General features: G+C 50.2%; 2 long non-coding RNA genes across 5 annotated transcripts; one reads left to right on the forward strand and one right to left on the reverse strand.

Moving 5' to 3' along the window:
* Positions 1–1268: 1268 nt before the first annotated feature.
* On the reverse strand, positions 1269–6402 carry LOC129604499 (uncharacterized). 2 transcript variants are annotated; one of them, XR_008695420.1, is made up of 3 exons: positions 6154–6402; positions 2205–2331; positions 1269–1847 (listed from the first exon to the last, which is right to left on the reverse strand). It is a non-coding gene; the product is annotated as an uncharacterized LOC129604499 (long non-coding RNA). The 2 variants fall into 2 exon arrangements; XR_008695419.1 differs by having other exon boundaries at positions 1269–1850.
* Positions 4794–16636, forward strand: LOC129604498 (uncharacterized). 3 transcript variants are annotated; one of them, XR_008695416.1, is made up of 6 exons: positions 4794–5081; positions 6409–6551; positions 10612–11322; positions 11708–12094; positions 12285–12949; positions 13045–16636. It is a non-coding gene; the product is annotated as an uncharacterized LOC129604498 (long non-coding RNA). The 3 variants fall into 3 exon arrangements; XR_008695417.1 differs by having other exon boundaries at positions 10612–10711; positions 10774–12094; XR_008695415.1 differs by having other exon boundaries at positions 10612–12094.
* Positions 16637–21230: the final 4594 nt, after the last annotated feature.

Here is a 21230-nt window from a genome sequence, read left to right on the forward strand (position 1 = left end):
CATCTAAAGCTGTGTCTTCAAGCTGAAAGTTGATTTGAGCTGACGGGATAAATTCGATTTAAATATTTGATACAGATTCATCTTCAAAGTCTTGATACGAGCTTTGTTTTAAAAAATAGTTTATATCTTAGTGTCTCTTGTTGTATTTAACAGCAACAGTTACTCTGACTTCACCTCAGGGACAGGAGTTCTACAGCAGTGGGGTGGTCAAAATCAGCTGAGAGGCGGGTCAGAGACCAGGTCCATTTAGAAAACCAGACCCACCTGCTCCCAGTGGGGGGTCTGCTCCCAAACTAACCTATTATAATGCGTGATATAGAAAACTGAGCCGTATCGACGCATTTGGTGGTTTGGAGTCAATACAATAAATAGTTGGCACGAGTAAACTCGGTCGTGACCTCCTACCCTGAATTATTTACTGAAGCAAGTAAATGTAGAACATGACTTATTTTACAGGCCAGAAAACACAGTCAATACAAGGTTTTCTAGTTCATCAACTACTAAAAAAGAAACTGAGAACGTGTTGACGACACGTTCAGGGACATGTGGCCTAAAGTTTGCGATTATTTAAAATCTTTACATTTAATCTTGCATGCAAGGAGAGGTCCACAGTAAAGCCAGCTGTAATTGGCAGCTCACCTCTTCTAACGAGCTCTAGTAAATGACTGACTCCGAGTCACCCACTGTTTTGCCAGCGGCCGACACGGGTAGTTAATACACGCGACTCCTCTCGGATTCGCCGACCTTGGCTTCGCGGGATCGGTGGGTGAGAACGTGGACGCGTGGAGCGACTGTAAAGGAGCATTCAGCCGGCTCGCGTGCGTGGGCGGTGAGAGCGGGAGGGGAGGGGGGGGGGGGGGGGTTCGCGCCCGCACACACCGCTACTCGGCGCCACCTGGCTCGCTCGCGCGGCCGACGAGCGCGAGGTGTGCACGCGCTCGTTTGTCCGCAGAGATGAGTAAGCAAACTCGCCTGGGGCGTCGCCCGCGAGGAATAATCACAGTGAATGCTGCAAAACACTTTTGAGGAGAAGTAAACTTCTGTTTTACTTCTTCAGATCTTTTATAGTTTTTGAATATTGAGCTTTTTTTTTTGCCCCATTTGAAATAAAAAGGGCCATCGTGTGGGAAACCCAGGTTCGATTCCCGATTAGAGCTAAAACTAGTTCCGTATATTTTTACAGAAACTATTAACATATCAAAAATATACAGCTTTGTGAGAAATGTGCTTGCATTTAACTTTTAAGTATTTTAAATATGCAAATGTTGTTTATCATTATTTTAATTAAAATTAAAAAATTAAATTAAATTAAAATCGTTTTTGCTTCCTTCATGTACATTCAGCTCTATTTAAAAACCAGATCGTTAGATATATTCAACTATGCATTCAATACATTAGCTACTTCAAGCTGTGTTTTCAATGTTTCAGCTACTTTCAACAATTGTTAAGCAATCCATTCAGCATAACATCATTCACTGTGCATTTTACTGAAAGGTTTATTGTGAAAGCTCGGATCTGACTGATTTAACTGTTAACTAAGACACAGAAATAAAGTGCTGTTGTGCTGCTGGTGCTTGCACGCCGCCTGCCTCTGCCCTGCTGGGGCCCGGCGGGGAGACGGCGCCGCCCCGGGCACAGCTCGGCCGTGAAGAACCCGTCTGGAGCGCTGAAGACCCACAGACCGAGGCTGGACCCCTAACGTCCCACATAGCCACCCCCAGCACAGAGGGCGTCTCTAAAGGCGATTACCGGTCACCGCCTGGGGTCACGTCTGTAATGGAGGTCACCAGGATGGAGCAGGTTGAGGGAAAGGACCCACAGGAAACCCGCTGGTCTGAAGGAGCCAGCTGCTGAGACGTTCCAACACAGAATATGATGACGAAGAAGCTTCAAAAATAAATGAGGAGAACAAATATCCTACTCTATTATTATTATTATTATTATTATTATTGCTCCAACTGCTGTTAATGAGTTGAAATAAACCCAGAGAACCGTTCAAATCAGCACCAAAGAAACTAGTTTCCTCCATTTCCTCATTAGACGGAGATTAAAACGATCATTGAGGTGCATGAGTGAAATAAAGAAGAGCGTCTTTGCTTCATCTGGGTTAAATATTACCCAGAGACACGGTGAGAGAGAGAGGGAAGACGCGATAGAGCAATCACTGCGAGCGCCTCCAATACCAGGACACTAATTATACTCACCATCTGCAAAATATTGTGAAGCGGCGGCTCCCAGGACTGTCGCGTTGTTACGCTTTCATCACGATCACGCTTCTCCCCAGGAGGAAACGCCGCCATCCGACGCGGGACCAACGCCTGCAAATGGCTCCTGTCAAATGATTATTACGCTGCTAGAGGTCACAGCACTATTGAGTTAATGTTGTACACGCGTGCAGGTTAATTTAAGAGCTTAATTAAATCCAGAGGGCAGAGGTGGTGCCTCATGATGTGATAAAACAATAGGAAGTGGATTAAATATATATTTATATATACACACACACACGCGCGCATGTATAAAGCTAAGTAGATGAAAATAGTGTTTGTGCAAATCTCAAATGAGCAGACAGGCTGTTCTGGGCTTTAGGTGCATAAACACTGATTCCTCTTACGCCAGATTTAGAACGAGCCCCGGGAATTAGAAGGAGACATCTGTGTAGCGACCTGAGAAATCTGTTCGGGTGATAAATTGGAAGCGTGTCAGATCTGTAATCTGGAGCCAGACCATTAGAAGCGTCACGGACCGACGGCGAGTCGCTGCTGTAATTAACAGGTAGCGAAGGAGGCAGGGTGACAACAAACAACGGCTCTTTGAAAGGATCTGATGAGATTTAGATGTGAGATGGAGAACAGGGGGGTTCAAGAGCGATTTGGCCCGAGGTTTAGAGATCACGCGCAGAACCTGAAATGCACCACGAACGCCGATTTACAGCGGGAGGAGTCACGTGACCAACAGGTTCGCTCAGGGAGGGAGGATCCGCACCCAGACGCGCCCTGGGCGCGCCGGGAGAACCCCGCCGCGAGCCTGGGTGTGCGCCAGAACCCGGCACGCTGCTGGCTCGTGCCACGCGGGCGCGCTTCCTGGTTTACATGTTTACATGCAGCGCTCGAGCTGAACCAGCGAGATGTGGCAAGTCCACAAAGGTCTGTGGTGCTGCCAAAACAGGTATTACGAAATTAATTTCATTTAATTTCATTTAATTTCATTTAATTTAAGAATGAGGACTATTAGGTTGCGCTTTACTCATTGGCTCAATTATTCATTGTTCAATAACTGAACTTGGAACAAAGTTACATCCCATTTGATCTGATGGTGGATTAGTATGAAGGGTACATGTACTATTTCATTAAATAATGATATTGTGTTTGTGTGAAAGACGCGTTGAGCAGCCATCCTTGTCATCTTCTATCTATCAGCTGATGAGGCTAAAACAGCAGACACAGATTCGTTTACCTAAAGATGAAACCTACGATAATGACTCCTTTAACACTTTGTGCGCATACGCAGATAATTAACCGGCTCCATGTGATAATGAGGAGATGTGAAGCTGACAGGAGCTCAAAGCAGCGCTGCCTTGAGCCACCACTGATTCTCACCATCAACACCGAACTGACACATTTAATGGAGCAGTTGTAATAACTGATCTGGGATCTGCGTGCCTTCGTGACCTCACTGTGACCTTCAGTCGCTGCACTCGTCACGTCTGCCATTAAATGTGTTGCATTTCTCCTGCGTCCGCGGCTGGTAGTTTACTCTGAAGCGTCGCGAAATCTCCGCTGATTCTCATTGTTCTCGTTTTGTCTAATCACCCTAATTGCTAAAACTGAATTTCGGGGAGCACATAATCACAACTATAATGGCTCCGGTGCTCCTGCTAATCCTTCTCTAAAGCCATTGCAAAAATCATGGCTTTTCCTTCATTTTTCTTGAAATCTCAATTAATTAATGTTACATCAAAGACACAGTCTCAGTTCAAAAGCAGTAAATGTAATTAGGGCCTAATATAAAGGCTCCTCTGCTTTCATTCCTTCCCACTGACACTCCAGACTCGCGTCACGTCGCTATCTCTCCGTTTTAACCCCCCAGGGAGCTGATCAGCCCGTCGCTGGGTGATGCTTTAAAGTCCCCCTGGGTGAGATGAGACGGGGGGGGGGGGGGGGGGGCGCTGCTGCAAATGACAAGTGCAGGGGAGCTCAGCCTGTCGAGAAAGCCCCGACTTCAAAGAACCAGAGAAGAAAAGAGGAAGACGGCGAGAGGAGGCGGGAACGTGTCAGAACAGAGGCGAGGCCGAGCGTGAAGCGCGAAGCGCCCGCTCGCGAGCTGGAGGCCGACGCCCTCCGACGCCGTCAAGGAGACACCTGAGCGGTCGGAGCGCGGACACGTCCACCTTCTGAAGCCGCTGTTTGTGATGCGCGCGCGGTCTCTGGGCTGTATTTGACGGATAATAATGATGGTCGCCCCCGGCGATGTGAAACAACGTGCATCACATAAGACTGATCAAAGCTCGGAAATATGAAATGTGAAGATTAAGGTATTAAATGAGAGAGGGGGGGAGCGCGTACGAACAAATGGATGCATATTGTATAAGTGTCCTTCAAGCGCCAGTGAAATCGGCAGACGCGTGCCACTGGGCCCGTTCAGAACCGGTTCTGCCGACGGCCGCCGTGCCGCTGGTGAGAGACGGCGGTGAAGGGGGATTGTGGGAATGTGCTGGCAGCCCCGTGACGTCAGAGCCGAGCTCGCGCGCCGGCGAAGAGGGGGGGGGGGGGGGGCGCGAAGTACGCGGGAGGAAGAGAAGAAGAAGAAGAAGAAAAAGAAAAAAAGCCCGCGCATCGCTGCCTCGCGCGGCCCGCGCCACCCGGAGACAGGCAGCGGTACGGAGGGATGTCAGTCTGCCAGGCAGCGAGTGGGATGAGACGATCCGCCCGCGGATCACACGCGCTGACAGCTCCACACATACTGTATCGTGTCGGCATCACAGGGGGAGCGTGGCGCCGTCCCGGTTTCGGCTGCTCCCCGTTTCTGGCAGCGCACTCAGAACGGTCTGATCCAAGTCTTTTGTCGGGGACGGAACTTGGCAGGTGAAGGTTTAGAAGCGTCGAGCAGGAGGGGACGACGGGGGCTCGGTTGTCGGCAAAAACTGGGTTGGATTAAACTAACAAGCACCTTTACGCGTTCTAACGGTAAATCGCGCCATTGGTGCGATTTAGAAAGCGGTGTTCCGGTCACGTGGTTGTGGTTGTGCCGCGCAGGCTCACGTCAGCGTGCTCCATCCCAGTAGCCTCTCTGGCCCGATTCATGCCATTGTGGTCATTCTCCTTCCTGCTGACGCGTCATTATGACATTTCATGTCTCTTAATGTTTCCTGTGTTCACTCATTTCCAGTTGATGGGAGCGGTTTTGTGGTTATTGCGGGTCTCCGTGGTCGCTTTATGTCCAACCTTGGCCGTCTGTGCGGAGCTTGCTTCAACCCGCGGAGCAGACGGAACCAGGGGAACGGGTCAGTGCTGCGGCGGCGGCTGGGGTTTCTATTTCTATTTATCACAAACAATGAGTTCTCCAAGAAAAGCGCCGCGCAGCTCGTGCGCTCTCCGCCGCGCCGCGGTCCGCGGGGCCGCTCATTACCCGCGCTCATTCACAGCTTCCCCTTGAACCAAAGGGAATGATTAAAAAGGCCTCCGTCGGTTGGAGGGGTTCTGACTCCGCGGTCGCCTCAGACTTCAATCAGCCTCTAATTGAAAAGTTATAATGAGGTTCAGCCGAGCTCGGCCGAAGTGACTTCGCGTCCCCGTCAGACGCGCAAAGCGCCGGCGCGGCGGCGCGTCGGCGTCCAAACAAACGATTGGATCCTCACCAGAGGCTTCTATTATCAGTTTTTTGATCAATCCTTGAATAAAGTGACAATTTCATGCAAATTAAGTGCATGGAAGCAGGTCGTCTTTTTCGTTCTGCTGCGCGCGTAATTAGTTGCGGTCCGTTTAGAGCCACAGAGGGAAAGGAAGGGAAAACAAAGCATATCACATCAGGGAGCAGATGGAGGAGGGGCGCCATTAATCAAACGTCCATAGGCACGACTCACGCTGTTAATACAAAGCTATGGACACTCGTGAGCGATACAAATTCTTTTTATGGAGCGCGTGCGCTTCTTCTCACCTGCTAGTTTCCTCTCGTGTTCTTCCCGTGTAGCTCAAAGCTGCACACGCCAACGCGGATGCGCGTCTCCCCCCCCGTGGGCATCACAGCGATGCGAGTGGAAGACAATCAATCGCCACTCGCCTGCATCGCCTGAAATTCATTTCCTGGTGATTAGCTCCAGGTATGTTGTCCCTCCGCACATCTATAATGCAAACACTTGTGCAATGTGTGTGTGTGTGTGTGTGTGTGTGTGTGTGTGGCGGTACACTACAGCTGGCTGAAAAATGAGCACCCCTGGGCGTTAAACGATGGGATGGAGCAGAGGACGAACGGTGGACGCGCAGACTGGACGGGAACCATTCTTCTTGAACAAAGGAGGCGTAGACCTGATACGAGGAGTCTGCCACAACGTTAAAGTAAGTAAATAATGAGAAGCACACGGGGCCTGCGAGTGAATCTGCCCCCAGCTGATCAATACTCGGCAGATCTCCTCCACGCGCGCGCGCTCCTCTTATGAGCCCAGTGGCGCTTCTCATTACGACACTTAGCGCCGATATGACACCGACGAAAGCCGAGATGAGTTCATATTGTTCTATGAGTCACCGCTCGTCTGCCGCTGACTTCCACAACAACCCATTTCCACTGCGCCGCTGGCGTCCTGCAGACATCGGAGGTCCAAATACGTCTATTAGCATCATTCTCCGAGCGGCTCAGTGTTTTCATGTGTGAGCTCCCACCTGTGTCCATCACGCTCAGAGTGTCAGTCAGTGAGTGGAGCAGAACCGGGGGGGTCAGGGGTCATGATGCGTGACCCTCGTTGGGAGGAGTCGGGGGTCTTTCGTGGGTCTTTCGTGCGTTCAAGCCTCTGTCCGGGTCACGCTCGGACTCCCAGCCGTGCATTAAGCCGGCTCCTCGCTGCGCCGGGGACGTAATGAGATCCAAAAACCACCACTGGCGCTTGTTTTCACGCGTTATTTGATTAAAACGGCGGCCGCAACCGCCGAGGATTTTTGAAGCGACGGGTGATTAAGTGGGAGCTGAAATGAAGCACACTGCTGCTAATTCTCTCCGGAGTGTTTGTCGCCCGCGGCCGTTGTCGCGCCGCTGCGAGATGATTCATTTGCGGCGCCGGAATAAAACCAATCAGTTCTTCTGCCGCCGCTTCCAGCCTCGCGGTCCTGGAAGTGTTCTCCGGCTCCTCTGGGCCCTCATTGATCTGCGTGCGCTGCTGTTCCGCTGTATTGGCTCCGGTTTCATTGTCCAGCGTCGCCTCCACGCTGACGTGCCGTGAACATCAACGCTCCAGGAGCTGATGCAGCATTGACGGCCGGACCTAAATAATGGATCCAAGAGAGGAAGCGAACACGGAGCTGCTGCGCACCGACAGTCAAAGAAGAGGAGCTTCCCCTCTGATAAGAAAACACCGCGTCATGAATGAATCATGGCTCGGAGCCTCCTCTCCTGCTTCAGTATCGGACCCACTTTTCCTTCCACAGAGGAGGAACAGCGGTTGGGTCTCTCTCTGCCGCCCCGACAGCTGTGCCTGTTCACGGGCCTCATTATGGGCTTCTATCCACCCCCGTGACCGGTTCTGATCTTTGACTGCTGCCCCTTCTCGTTTCAGGCGCGTCCCTGCCCTGACTGGCAGGTAATTACCAGGCAGGTGACAGCAGCCCATTCCAGGAGCTGAGAGTTCATCAGCGTCTTGGGTCCTTTTTTTTTTTTTTTGGATCGGCTTAAAATTCCTGGGCTGGATTCTTCTTGTGAGGCGGCCGACGGTCGAGCGTTTATGCGTGTGGTGTCGCAGCTACATCCTCCCTTTGATCCACCAAAGGCGAAGACTCGCTTTGTCCCGTACCCGCTGTTATTTTATTCTTTTAGAGCAAGTGATTTTTTTAAGCAAACATTTCGTCCACTTGAAGTTGTTCGCCATGGGAACGTTTCGGGGCATTTTATTCTTTTTACAGATATGGGTTGACTTTGCTGGTTTGCATCTTTATGGAACCCCCTGAAGTAGCACTACTTTCAAGGTTCTGGCCACTAAATGCAGATTAGCTGCACAACCCTGAGCCTATCGTTGTGTAAAGCAGTTGGAAGAAGCAAACACGGAGCAGTGTCATTTGTTCACACGCCGTCACTTGTGTAAAATGATCCAGGCCTGGATGGAAACAACCCCGATGAGAAGGAGAGACTAAATGAAATTTAATCCGTAGGACAGTTTGGAAAAAAAACACCAACCACTGTCGGGGAGCGGCTGAAACAGTGTGAGGGTTCGAGGCCCCGGTGCTCCTGTTTCCTGCTCTTGTGCCTTGCTAAACAGCGTGGCCGCTGTCTGAATGGGGTCTGTGCTCGTCACCGCCCCTCGTTTATCTCACTTGCAGAATTAATGCCGTAGAACAACCTCCTGCAGCTACGTTCGCTGTTCCAAGACCCATTAGCCGCTCACTTAGCATTAGCCTCCTCAGGACCCGTCGGGGATTCGGTCCCGCGTCTGTATCGCGCCGCCGGCTCCTCAGGCCCGGTTGAGCAGTGACCACTGGGTTCATCGTGGTGCAGCTCCCGCAGGTAAAGTTAAACCGCCGCTCGACTCCTCAGCTGCTGCTGCTGCTGCGCGCTGGAACCTCGGTTACATAAGACCCCGGAGCCTTTATTTAGGGAAGGCTCTCATTTGAGGGTGCGGCATAAATGATGCAGGGCTCCGGATGACGCACGCAGACACAGACGCGGCGCAGAGGGTTTCCCACAGGCTGCAGCTACTTTGGGCACGAACCCTCGCCACCGCTGCCAACACGGCTGAGTCACAGACCGGACCCGGCCGTGACGTCAGGGCCCCGGCGTCTACAGGACGCACCGATGCACTCAAAACAGTCCCCCACACACACACACACACACACACACACACACACACACACACACAGGGCGTGGTGGGAGCTGAGGTCTCCACACCACAGGGCACTGGAAACTGCTGACGGCCTGTTCCCGTCCACAACCACGCCGCCAAGCAGAGCCATCATTTACCAACAAGACGCTGCCTCTGCACCGGCGAAGCCCCGATACTTACGCCCACGCGCGCTGACGCTGCAATTATCATCACCTCCAAATTACAGTGCCCCTCCCGCCCCAGTCTTTGGCCGAGTGACGCAACTGCACGGATTGACAGGAAGCAGCATGACGGAGTGGATCGGGACGCGACCATCGATGCTGCTGCTGCTCCGGAGGAAGAGCACGGCAACGAGGCATCGAGGAGCCAGTGACGCAGAGCAGAGCTAAACGCAGCCGAGGATGCACGGTCATGAGTCTTAAACCAGACTAATTGACGCTCCCTGCTGCTCAGGATCCAACTCCGTCCCTGTTTTATACACATTGGACTTGAAAGCTTAAAAACAAAACCCTCCACGAGTGAATATCTCTGACAGGGAGCTTTGTTCGGCGGCAGGGAGAGGTGTATTTATCCCCCGGAGACACGCGAGGGAGAAATACAGTCATCGCGGTGCTTGCGTGCACGCGTTTATTTGCTTGTCTGCCGCTAAAGGTCAGAGCACGCCTGCTGAGAGAGGAGGGCAGCGAGGAGGACGACGGGAGTGAGACATCACAGCACTCGTGTTCCTGATATCACTGGTTTGTTCCACTCGCTTTGAAGAGGTACGGCAGCAAATTATCTCCTCTGTCATCTTTATTTTCATTTCATCTGGCACTAAACACACACGCACACGCACACACACACACACACACACACACACACACACACACTCTGTTGCTGCCAGATGAAGCAGTGTTGGATTACCTACAGTACAGCGGCAGAAACCATTCAAAGCAGTCGCGGGGCCTTGACAGTTACGTAACCCACCGCAGACGCGTGCCCTGTAGGCCTAATCAACAACACCAAAACATCTCCTTAATTAAAATCATTAACTTGATGCATTCGCTACTAACAGCGCCAATTAATTACGCACAGAGCTAATGCCTCATAAATAATGGACGGCGGCGTGGACGGACGCGGCGGCTGAGGCACGGCAGCAGATGGATGTTCCTCCGGCTCGTCGTGCGGCGCCGCCTCTGGCCCAAACCACTAAACTACACTAATGGGGTTCCAGTAGCAGCTGATGGCGACAACTTTGTTTAGGGGAACGAATGAATGCGTCCGAGCCGCTGCTCGAGCCATCTGCGGAGAGGACGCCGGACACAAGGACGTCCGACCAGTGGGCAAATCGTGGTCCCCAGAGGAGTGATCCTCCTCTAGAACGTCATGTGGCTGATGATGGTTCTGAATAAAAACAGTGGATGTAAAACGTAGGTGGATAAAACGTGTCAGACAACGACTTAGCGCTCAGCTAGCATCTACATCCTAAAGCTCCTCTGGGGGACGTCAGCTCCAGAAAACAGCTCCGACTTGTACCAGAACACATCTAATTTCATCTAATTCATGCAAAATTTATGCATCGTTTACATCATTAATGCGTCTTTTTACGTTTTCAGACTGAAGCTCCTACTTCGACGGAGCAAAGACAGACGGGGCCTCGTGTCTGGGCGCATTTCCTTAACGCAGCATCCAACCCAGATGTCTGGAGACTCAGAAGTAAGCACTGATAAACAGCCCTCACGTCTGTAATCAAACATCATGGATTATTTAATGTACAGATGCTCGGTGCTGCGGCCGGACTGTAAAGGAGGAGCGCGATGAGCGCAAAGTGGGGCACGACGGAGCTGAACGCTCAGCGTTCTGGAGAGGAAACGCAAACATCGTCTGATGGAGTCTCGCGTCGTCGTACAGTACATCATCATTTCTGGCCTCCGTCTCGTCTTCTTCCTTGCTTCCTTGACCTCATTTCCCTTGTTTGGTTCTTATTTATTCCCCTCCTCTCGTTTCCTACTTGCTTCAGTACAGTCAAAAACGCGGTAGTTAACAGGTTTGACCCGAGAGCAAGAATAATCAGGGGAGATGTCATGTGGGTTTTCAAGGACTTCATAAGTACAGATCAGAAAATCACAGCAAGGCTGAAAAACAAATAATTAGTCTGAACTACTGAGAAAGTCGCAGCAACGTGGGAGAAGAAACAGACTAACAATTAGGAAAATACATGACTAACAAACCGTGGTTAACAACAAGAGTTGGAGACGTAAACAGAAAATGAACCACAGCGCCGCCGACAGGCGGGTTGAGGAACTGCCTCTTCCTTCCTACTGTAGGTGAGTTTTCACATCCACTGTAAACTTCTCACTTTATAATTTATGTTTAGAGCAGCAGCAGGTCTTTTCAGCGTCGACCGCCTAAGACCTCATTCTGAAACAACTTTATTACATATTCCAAGTGCAGATGCTGCAAAACATGAAACATTCAGCGGGTTAGAAAACCGCAGCCCTCACAAGCAAATGAGGGTCCACTTACGCTCGTATGGGTTCCTCACGCAGCTGGACTCAATAAACTGTACGACATCTTCAAACCTCCTCCCATTGTCATTAAATGTAACCCAAGTCTACTTCTTACATTTGGAATCTAAAGCTTCACAGATCATTCCGCTCCATCCACCAACGCAGGCTCCGGTCCCTCACGCCTCCCTTTCTCTCGTCCCAGAGCCTCCACTTCGTGCCACACTGAACTCGTTCTCCCACGATCCATCAGAGGAAGTCGCAGGCTACGGCTGTGGTCGCCGCAAACCACATGTGCCTCCAGAGCTGAGCCACAGCGAAACCGGACCAGCCTCTGTCTGCAGCGCTGACTCGAGCTGGGCTGAGAGTAAATATAGAGCAGCTCTGTGCTTTATTGAGTTTGGAGTCATATTAAGCTCTGTCTCTCAAAGAGAGAGCGAGATGACGGATGACAGGAGACCACCTCCGTGTGCATGCTGCACCTGAGACGTTACTGTAGCGAGGGTCGAGGATCAATCGGCTCGCTGTAACGACCCGGCAGTTATAGGATGTAATCAAAGACCAGTCCACCTCCAACATCCAGAAGCAGCAGGTGAGCAGTTGTTCCGTGAGTCAAATTAAGCCCCAGCTGTATTTACTTTTGATTAAACATAGCTCGTTGTCTACATTAACATCACACATACAGCGTGTGTGTGTGTGTGTGTGTGTGTGTGTGTGTGTGTGTGTGTGTGTGTGTGTGTGTGTGTGTGTGTGTGTGTGTGTGTGTGTGTGTCCTTGTTTAGAGGCGTCCTATGACGGTTCGATTCCTGCGAGACATGGATTTAACCGGCTTTTGGACCGAGCGTCCCTGAACAGTCTCGCTTCGTCCCTGCCTTTGTGTTTCCGTTTGGCAAACAGGTTGGTCACGTACAAGGCCGGCATCCTGATGAACACGGCAGCGTCTTTTGATCAGCTAATCACTCACCACACACACAAAGCCAGTGTGATCAGAGAACAATATGTCTGCAAACAGCTCCAGCAGGGATTAGACAAACACAACGAGCGCTATACATCGGCCTCTCCAGCACTGTAATAAATACAGTACATGAGCGCCGATCGTCCAATCAGGCGGAAGCTCGGGCCCCAAATTCCCCAAATGAGGCTCCGTCTGCTGACGCCGGCTCTCAAATCGATGGTCGCGGCACGCGTTGCATTCAAACGCTTCCTTCACAGCTTCCTTGGAGGGAGTCGGAGGAACCGGGCGCATCCCTCCCCACGTATCAATATTTGATCACCGGCACATTCAGCCGCTCTGGTTCCAGAGGGAATATGTTGTTGCTACAAGCAAAGCCATGATGAGATCTTGTACAGGACACAGGTTTCTGATTGGGTTCTGTCTGAGCAGCGTCTCGTCTTCCTGGAAGCAGACGGACAAACGTCCCAACTTTTAAAGTCACGTTACGTTGAGGTGCGTGAGTTTGTTTGACCTTTGACCTTTTGCATGCTGAGACACACACAGGCCCCATTTAAGTGCTTTTTATTGACATGCAAATGTTTTCTCAGGGATTTCAGCTTCCAGTCAGTGGCTCATTGTGTAGGATGTTATTTGTGATTCAGACGGATCCACCGGCTCTGCCTGTTTGATCTCAAAACCTCCGGAGTTCCTCGCTACCCCACAAACTATTTAAGGTCAATTCAGGGAAGTGACATTCACTTTAACTCACTCACCGCACTTAATGTTGAGTAATCGAGTCTAATTCAATTTAAAGAAAATAATGAGCAAATTGAAAAATGATCATTAATATGTGAGACTTTTTCAAACAGAAAATCTGATGGTGCTAATAATATGAAAGCAATTTCCTCTGACAGCTGACAAATGGCTCTGTGGTAATGATATTTCAGATGGGCTGGGTTCTGCTGCTTTCCACCCGTTTGTACGTGTATCATAAGCATCATTCTTCCGCCGGTCCGTGATCCGGTTCTGACCCATTGTTGGTGCTTAGTCGTGGTCTGCGGTGCCGTTCACTTCCTGGACCGACCGCCGAGCAGGAACGAGCCTCACTCGTCCATTTCTCCTGCTTCCAACATCGGGTTTTAGGTTGAAAATGTCCACGATGCCGCCACTAACAGGTGCAATGATGAAGAGATAATTAGTGTTATTCACGCCTGTCAGTGGTCAGAATGCTCCAATACGCCTGGTTGCTTCATAAAGAAACAACAACCAGACAAATTAGGCCGTAACAAACCAAACAAACCACATTTTCAGTCGAGGTCTCGGGGCCGATTCCAAGAAGTCAAACAAAACTTTTTTAGAGATTTCCTGTTCGAGTCAGAGCATCAGCCCAATTTGGCCCGGTTGAAAAATCCTTCAAATCTTTCAGTTCCGTGAATCTCTCGTGCTTTTCACTGTGTTTTCTGCAGCGTTTGTGTGGCGAGCATTAAAGCAGCTCCAGTATTTAGCTCCTCACTTTCCATAATGGCCCGCGCTGCAGCCGCGGACGCGAACGCGCCGAGCTCTTTATATAATGGATGCGCATTTCCCACCGTCTCGCCTCTCGCTCGCCCCCCGTCTCGCTCTCTCATCTCTCACTGTCTCACAGACTCGAGCCTGTAATGACGCCTCACTTCAGGATGAACACGCTGCCATTTTTCATAATTACAGCCGGATGCGATTTTCATTCAGCCGCCCGGATGACATTTCCCAACACACCAACACACACAGGCTTCAGAGACTGAGCCCCCGAGAAAATGGCCACTAATAATAAATCCAGATGACTCTCGATTCAAAACATGGTGATGGTCTCAATTTAAGGCCCTGAAATAAGATGTATATTAAAAAGACTTAAACCCACAATCATATTTACATGGAGAGTTAAGCTATTGGTCGGATAATGAATTAAAAGACACAAATACATTTTATTGTGTTGACTGGATGAAACAGTCCTGTTCTAAATAAAGTACGTAGCTTCCATTTAGTGATTTATCTGCTCATGTTTTTTTTTTTCTACCACTTTAAAGAGCGCTCACATCTGCCCATCAAGTGCCCAGAGCCTAATGGCACACGCCCCAACAGTGTGTTCGTCCCGGAACCCACAGACACGCGCTTTATTATAAAACCAGGCAAATAAAGGCAGCAAATCTTGGCATTTAAAAAGGAGCCAGAACCGGCACATTCTTAGAAGTTTTTTATTAAATGCTCCATGAAAGTTCATAAGATGATCCCCTCCCGATTTCCAATATCTGGTTTAGGACATTATTCTCACTCTGCCGGTGACGCTCCTCCGTGACAGCGGTATTTGTGAGCTGCTTCCGCTGCTGTCAGAAGACAGTGTGAACTCATTTTCAGCAGTCGTGAATTTATTTACTTCTTGTCGGGAAAACTTTCTACATGAGGCCTGAGAAACTGACAAACCGACTTATAAACACAATTACACTTCTCAAATAGAAGACACCCTCCCCTTTGTCCAAATATAATAGCAGTACCAAATATTTGAAGTAATACAGTTTTGAATACTTGTTAATAACTGTAATTAATGCTGTGATTAATCCTGACCTCAGCTTTGGAAGAGCTGGAGTGTGTTTTTGCTCTGCTGTAGCAGGTCGGTGGCTCCAATCCTCCAAATCTCCACGGTCTCCACATCGTTAGCTTGCATTTGACGAAACAAGCCGTCGTCTCGTCTTTTTAACCTCCGTGTGATTGAGGGTGATCTGTGTTTGTCACTCGGCACATCATTTGTTGCCCTTTCGTCCAAAGCCTCATTGTCCAGTGACTGAGGACACTGTGCTCCCACAAAACTCACTGCTTTAGGCTTTGCTTTGTACCCTGTCTGTGCTCTTTGAGTCTTATTGTGAAGGTCCCTCCGGCTTCCTGCTTTGCTTTTTATTTTGATGCTCACCGTGAATTGTGGGTCTGTACCTTTCTAAACCACTGTACGTCCAATCGCGTCACAGTCTGAGCGGGTCTGAAACGGCCCGACATGACTGTGGGTGCGTGGGCTGAAAACCAGACGAGTTGCTCCTGCGTTGGTCCCATTCATCTCCATGTGACGCTGCAGAAGTCACGAGCTTGTTTCAAGCAGCAGCGTTGTTCAAGTCTCACGTCTCGTTCCTTGATGGATGAAGGATGTAAAGATCTATGTTCTGCCAGATCACTCACATATTTGGTCTCGGCGGAGCTGGATTAGTTCCTTTGAAAAGTCCCATTCTAAACTTTACTTTTCAAACGTCACGCGGAGGAAAACGAGTCTGATGATTTGCCTGCGAAGCTGCATTTGGGCTGAACGTGGGGTTTACGTTGTTTATTCTTCTGCTTAGAGCAAATTAAGCAGAACCGATGATTTTGGAGCTTTAACAGACGAGCTCCACTTTTTTCCTTTGCACAAATGAGAAGTTTCACCCTGATAAAGCACAGTCGGGCGGCGCCGAAGCACCTTTTTTTCCCCGTCGGCCTCCGCCGCCGTTTGTGGTCTCTAAATACGCCCGTCCCGCATCTCAACGCCGGCTCCTTTTCTCCACCTTGTTTTGAGGTCTTTAAATGCGACGTGATGAAGTGACAAAACACCGTCAATCGCAGCGCCTCCCGTGACCACTTGAGATTCTGGGCTCGTGCCGCCGCGAGAAAACACGGGCGGCTGTGAAGCCAGAGCTTCAACCAGACGCTGCACAGCGAACCTGACCCGACTGCGAAAGCGCCCCGAGACGCTCGCTCTCAACTCTGCTGTTTGTGTGCGTGAGAGTGGTTTGTGAAGAGGCGTTTTGCGGCAAACGCTCAGCCCCGTTCTCATTCGCTCAGAATCAATGCTAAGCTTGTGGATGCGGACAGCGTATTCGTCAAGTCTTTCAATTAGGGTGTATAATGCCTCAGTGTTCCGGTCAGGAATCTGCTTTTTAGACGTATAATACAGCGGTAAACACTCTTATTTACCTCAGTGTTCTCCGTCCTCTGTGCCCTGCATGGAATTAGCTGGCCATTGATTGCCTCAACATCTCCCCGCGGTTCTCAGCGTCCTAATTGGCCGAACGGGGCTTTTAATGTGCGATTGTCCGCGTGGGAGAGGCTCCGCGAGCGGCGACGCAGAGGCCTTGATGTGACATTTGGTGACATTTAGCCCTGAATGTGAGCGACCGCGTCCCGGCACCGAAGGTCAGGCCGCGTGAGAGCCCCCCCCCCCGGACCCGGACCCGGGCCCGCGCACGCGTCCGCGCCGGCGCCGAGGCGACGCACGGCGACTGGATTATTCCGTGTCCCTCCTGTTTGGTCCCATTGATTTTTGCCGCTCGAGTCGGCGTGTAATCGTTTTATTTCAAACACCGATGTTTTCACATCATCTCCGAGAAAGGAAATGTAATTTCTAAGAAAGACTCTCGGAAAGTTGCAATTTTAGTAGTAATAGAAAATCACTTCATTTTTAATTCACTGGTGGAAAAACATGATCAAGAGTCTCTGTGAGGCTGTAAATTACAGGAAGGCAAATAAATGAATGTTTGCTTACTAATTTAAAATGATAGTTGGAGTTTACAGTAGCACTGAATACAACTGCATTTCTTTGCTTATGAAGTTCCGCTCAGGTGATCAGGGCTCGGTACCTCCTGTCCAGTGACTGTAAGACGTCCTCCCGCCTCCTGCAGCTGCTGAGGTGGGTCTCTGGCGGCTTCTAATTGGACCCGGAACAAGCAGACACTCGTGATGTGACGGGGAAGCGGCACGAACAGTGAGAATCAAAGCCCGCGGGGCCTCCGGCTGGATCAGTGCGTCCGCTCCAACAGGAGCAGCTGCTTGAGGAACCTCACTTTACGGCGTGAGTCCACTGATGCTCGGACGCGTCGCATTAAGCGCTGCCAATCAGACAAACACAGCGGCGCTACACGCTGCTGGTGGTTTCGCTACATAAACAGCGAGCCGACTGCCATGATTCACCCGCGGTGCCCCGTCGGGCAGATTGTTTCCACTGATGACAACTCACAGCTCAGTCATGTCGCGGCCTTCGCTCTCGCATCGGCTCCAGACTGACAGCGGCCAGACTCACGTACTGTTTACTGACAGGAGCCTGTGCGCCGCTCCCCCTCGCCCCCTCTCTCTCTCGCCCTCTCTCTCTCTCTGTCTCTCTCTCCCTCTCTCTGTCTCTCTCGCCCTCTCTCTCCCTCTCTCCCTCTCCCTCCTCTCATTGAGAGTCCAGGGGTGAAGCCTTCAAGCTGAGCTGATGCAAGCAGACAGGCTGTTGTAGGCAGCTGAGGGGGCAGTGCCCAGCTCCATCTGTGGGCAGGTGGGGGAGGGGGGCTCCTGGGCAGGTGGGGGAGGGGGGCTCCTGGGCAGGTGGGGGGGCTCACGGCTCAGAGCTTGAAGCAGACACTGATGAGACACGAGGCTGTAATAGCCGTCACAGGATGCTAAATATAGAAGCAGGTGGACGAGTGTGACCCGAAGCGATGCCACTGCCCACAGAGGGGTTTAAGTTAGCTTTAAATATGACCATGCAGCTTTTTATCCCATCCAGCTGATTCCTCTGGAACAAAAACATGAAATGAACTGAAAACGCCACCCAACAGGTGCATGTTTCTGATAACGCACCAGATGTGTCACGTTGTGCGTCTGTCACACAGTCAACATTCAATAAGTTTGATGTGAATTCGCAGCCTGAGAACCTGATGAAAGAACATTTGATGTTTAATGGCTCCTATTAAGGGTTTGAGTGATGCTGTAGCAACAGAATCCAGATGTTGAAAGGAGTGATGATGAGCGCATGCATTTTATGGTCATTTCTCATCTCTTTGGACTCTCACCTTTGTGCCTGTTGTCTCGGATCGAGGCCTAAATGACGCCGGACCCACATCAGCCCAAACGCCTGCTTCCCGTGGACCGTTCTGCTGGGCTTTTCCTTCATTCGCAGCCCTCTCAGCTGACGCGTCATGACTCAGGCAGCGTTTGCGTCGGGGAATCATCTCACCGGCTGAAACGCACACCGCGGGGTTTCAGAGACGGATGTTAGAATCCAAGATCATCATTACTTTGGGGCTTGGACGGAATTCAACATATTTAATATTTCATGCTCAAACTTAGGCACGACACGCGTAACGGAATCATTCAATTCATTTAGGAGTTAATGCAGCCTTGGCAGCACTCCTCCCATCGTCTGGCTTTATTTTCGGTCCGTCGTCAGCGGCTAATGTGCTTCACAAGCAGATAACGCCCTTAATGTCTTCTGGCCTTTGATGCCCTGACTGCTTTTATACCGCGTGCGAGAGGATGCGCAGCGTGAGGCTGAGAGATCGCGACGTGGGGCCTGTTAATCTCAGGTGGGCTGAGTCCACGGCGGGTTCTCCCTAATTAATGACACGCCATCTGTCCGCCTCCAGAGGAGGAGACCACCGGCTGCTCAGGCTTTGATCTCACCTGTCCGTCAGTCCGTCCAGGAAACCAGACGAAACACGAAGCCGTTGGACCCAGTTCGGACAATCACACATCAAGTCTGTGCATTGAGGTTTTAAAGGCAGGTGTGAAGAGCGGCCATGTTTACAGCAGGTGCTCAAAGCAACCAGACCGTTTTAACCAGTCATCCTATAACTCCATTCAGTGCTCAGAGAGTGACTTGTTTATGCGGCGGATGGAAACCTGCACTAACCTGTAACGTTCCCCTGCAATGAATCATTTTCCTTCTCGCCGTGTTAAACTCTCTCAATTTTCAGACCCCGGAGACAACGAGTCCACATGAGAAACGCAGATTTTATATAAGGCCGATTATCGCAATTACTGCAAACCGACTTTCTGCGAATATTTGTTCTTCCATCGAGCTCATTCACCGTCATTACACGCCATCGAGTCTGCACCACTCTATAATACGAGGCAGACGACAGGTGTCCCGCCCACATACAGGAGCAGCACAGCACACTTTATATTGATTACACTCTGAAAGAGACTCACATCAATGTTTTCCAGGATCCGTCTGACTGATCACAGAACTAATTGAAGGGCTTATCTGAAATATCCTCCTGAAAACACATGTAAGACCTACAGTAAATGCCACTATTTAAAACTGCTCATTCTTTATGATCTCTGAATGCAGCTTTTTAATTAGCTCTAACTGGGTCATCTATTTTATCTCAGGACGCCTCCTTTAAAGTGCGAGCTCCAGTGCTGCTGTTGAATTGCGAGGCGTGTCTGAAAAGTTTTATTATGATTGCCGCTAACATAAAGCCGTTTGAGTGAAATCTCTTTGTATAGATTCTGGGACAAACTAAGTATTTAATGATTCTTCCCACTCACATATTGTGAGCTGGATCAGACGTATCACTGAGAGTACGTCCACTAACGGAGGCTGTTACTGTTAAAGGCTGCACAAATCAATCGCGCCTTAAATCACTCATCCCATGTTGCATATAATTAAAAAAATGAGTAAATGAGCTGAAATCTCTCACTTTGTGCAGGAAACTCCAGGCTCGGCTCCATCCCTGCAGATTCAGGACGGAGGTGAACGTCCCCTCAGGGCGCTTGTTCTGTTAACAACGCTGACACCACCACACGCAGTCTCGTCCTGCAGTGGGATATTAAATATTAATCGCAACAAGATGGCCTCATAATTGCATTATGATTGCACACCACCGACGCTATTGCTGGACCGGCACCGATGAACGCGTGAGGGCCCGGGCGGCGGATCGGCTGCGACCTCATCGGCGGAACTACACTCCCTGATAACCGCCGCAGTCCAAAGCAGAATCTTTGACAAACGTCTCCAGCCAATATTTATTATCCGGCCCATCACGGGGTCCTCCCCTCCAGCATCGGCGCCGTGCGTGACCCGCCGCTGGCCCGAACACGATGACTGGACCCGGAACCCTGACAGGGGCATAAGTAATGGCCCCCCGCGGCCCCCGGCCTGCACAATCACCCCCGCTTTTGCCTGGGCTGATTTATTGACAGACAACGACCTTTGGTTCCGCCGGGCCGCCGCCGGGCCCGGCTCCCGGCGCGTATATTGTTTTCCATTTTAGTGCCACATACTGTATTGCCCGAGGGGCGACGCTGCAGCCTTGAGCCGGGGTCCCTGCACATGCAGCGGTGTTGGCTGCTAATAAAGTGCTCACCATAAATTATACAGCACCTTTGTATTGCTGGGACCGGGGCGTATGAATGATGATGAGGGCGTACGCTGACTTTTTAATTTCATTTTTTGTCAAAATAATTTAAAAATTATAACACTGAAACATTATTTATGACACGCAACCTCTGCGGAAGGCATGAATGTACCACAATAGTATTTTATGGTGTTTCATCAATTTTATTGTTGGGTGGGCTGCCTTTGACTGATGACTAATGGTTTAATTAAAATATGTTTCAATTATCCCAGCTGATGCAATATAGATATAATGCTGTGGTAAATCACACAGATATTAAACTGGGCTGTTCTTCAGATGAAACTAAATCACCTCTCTGTTACACCGAGCATCTCCCAGTGTTTGTTATTTAAATTCCTTTGCACTTCGTCCGGACAGAACGCTCTGTGAAAAGGCAAATATTTCCACTGGAGCTGAAACTATTTCATACACGGGCCGTCATCAATCATCGCACAGCGGGTGAGTGGCTAGAAAAATGCAGCCGGACTCAGCTCTGTGCTAATAGAGCAAGCGTCTAAACAGGGTTATTTAATTAGACGAGACCTGAAGAGGCTGCAGGTAACAGGACGGTCAGACAGAACTGTTTTGATGAAATGGAGGCAGTGACTGAACCCAAAAACATGCTCTGACATTTAATAGTT

The sequence above is a fragment of the Betta splendens genome, chromosome 1 (genome assembly GCF_900634795.4).
Source record: "Betta splendens chromosome 1, fBetSpl5.4, whole genome shotgun sequence".
Classification (NCBI taxonomy): Eukaryota; Metazoa; Chordata; class Actinopteri; order Anabantiformes; family Osphronemidae; genus Betta; species Betta splendens.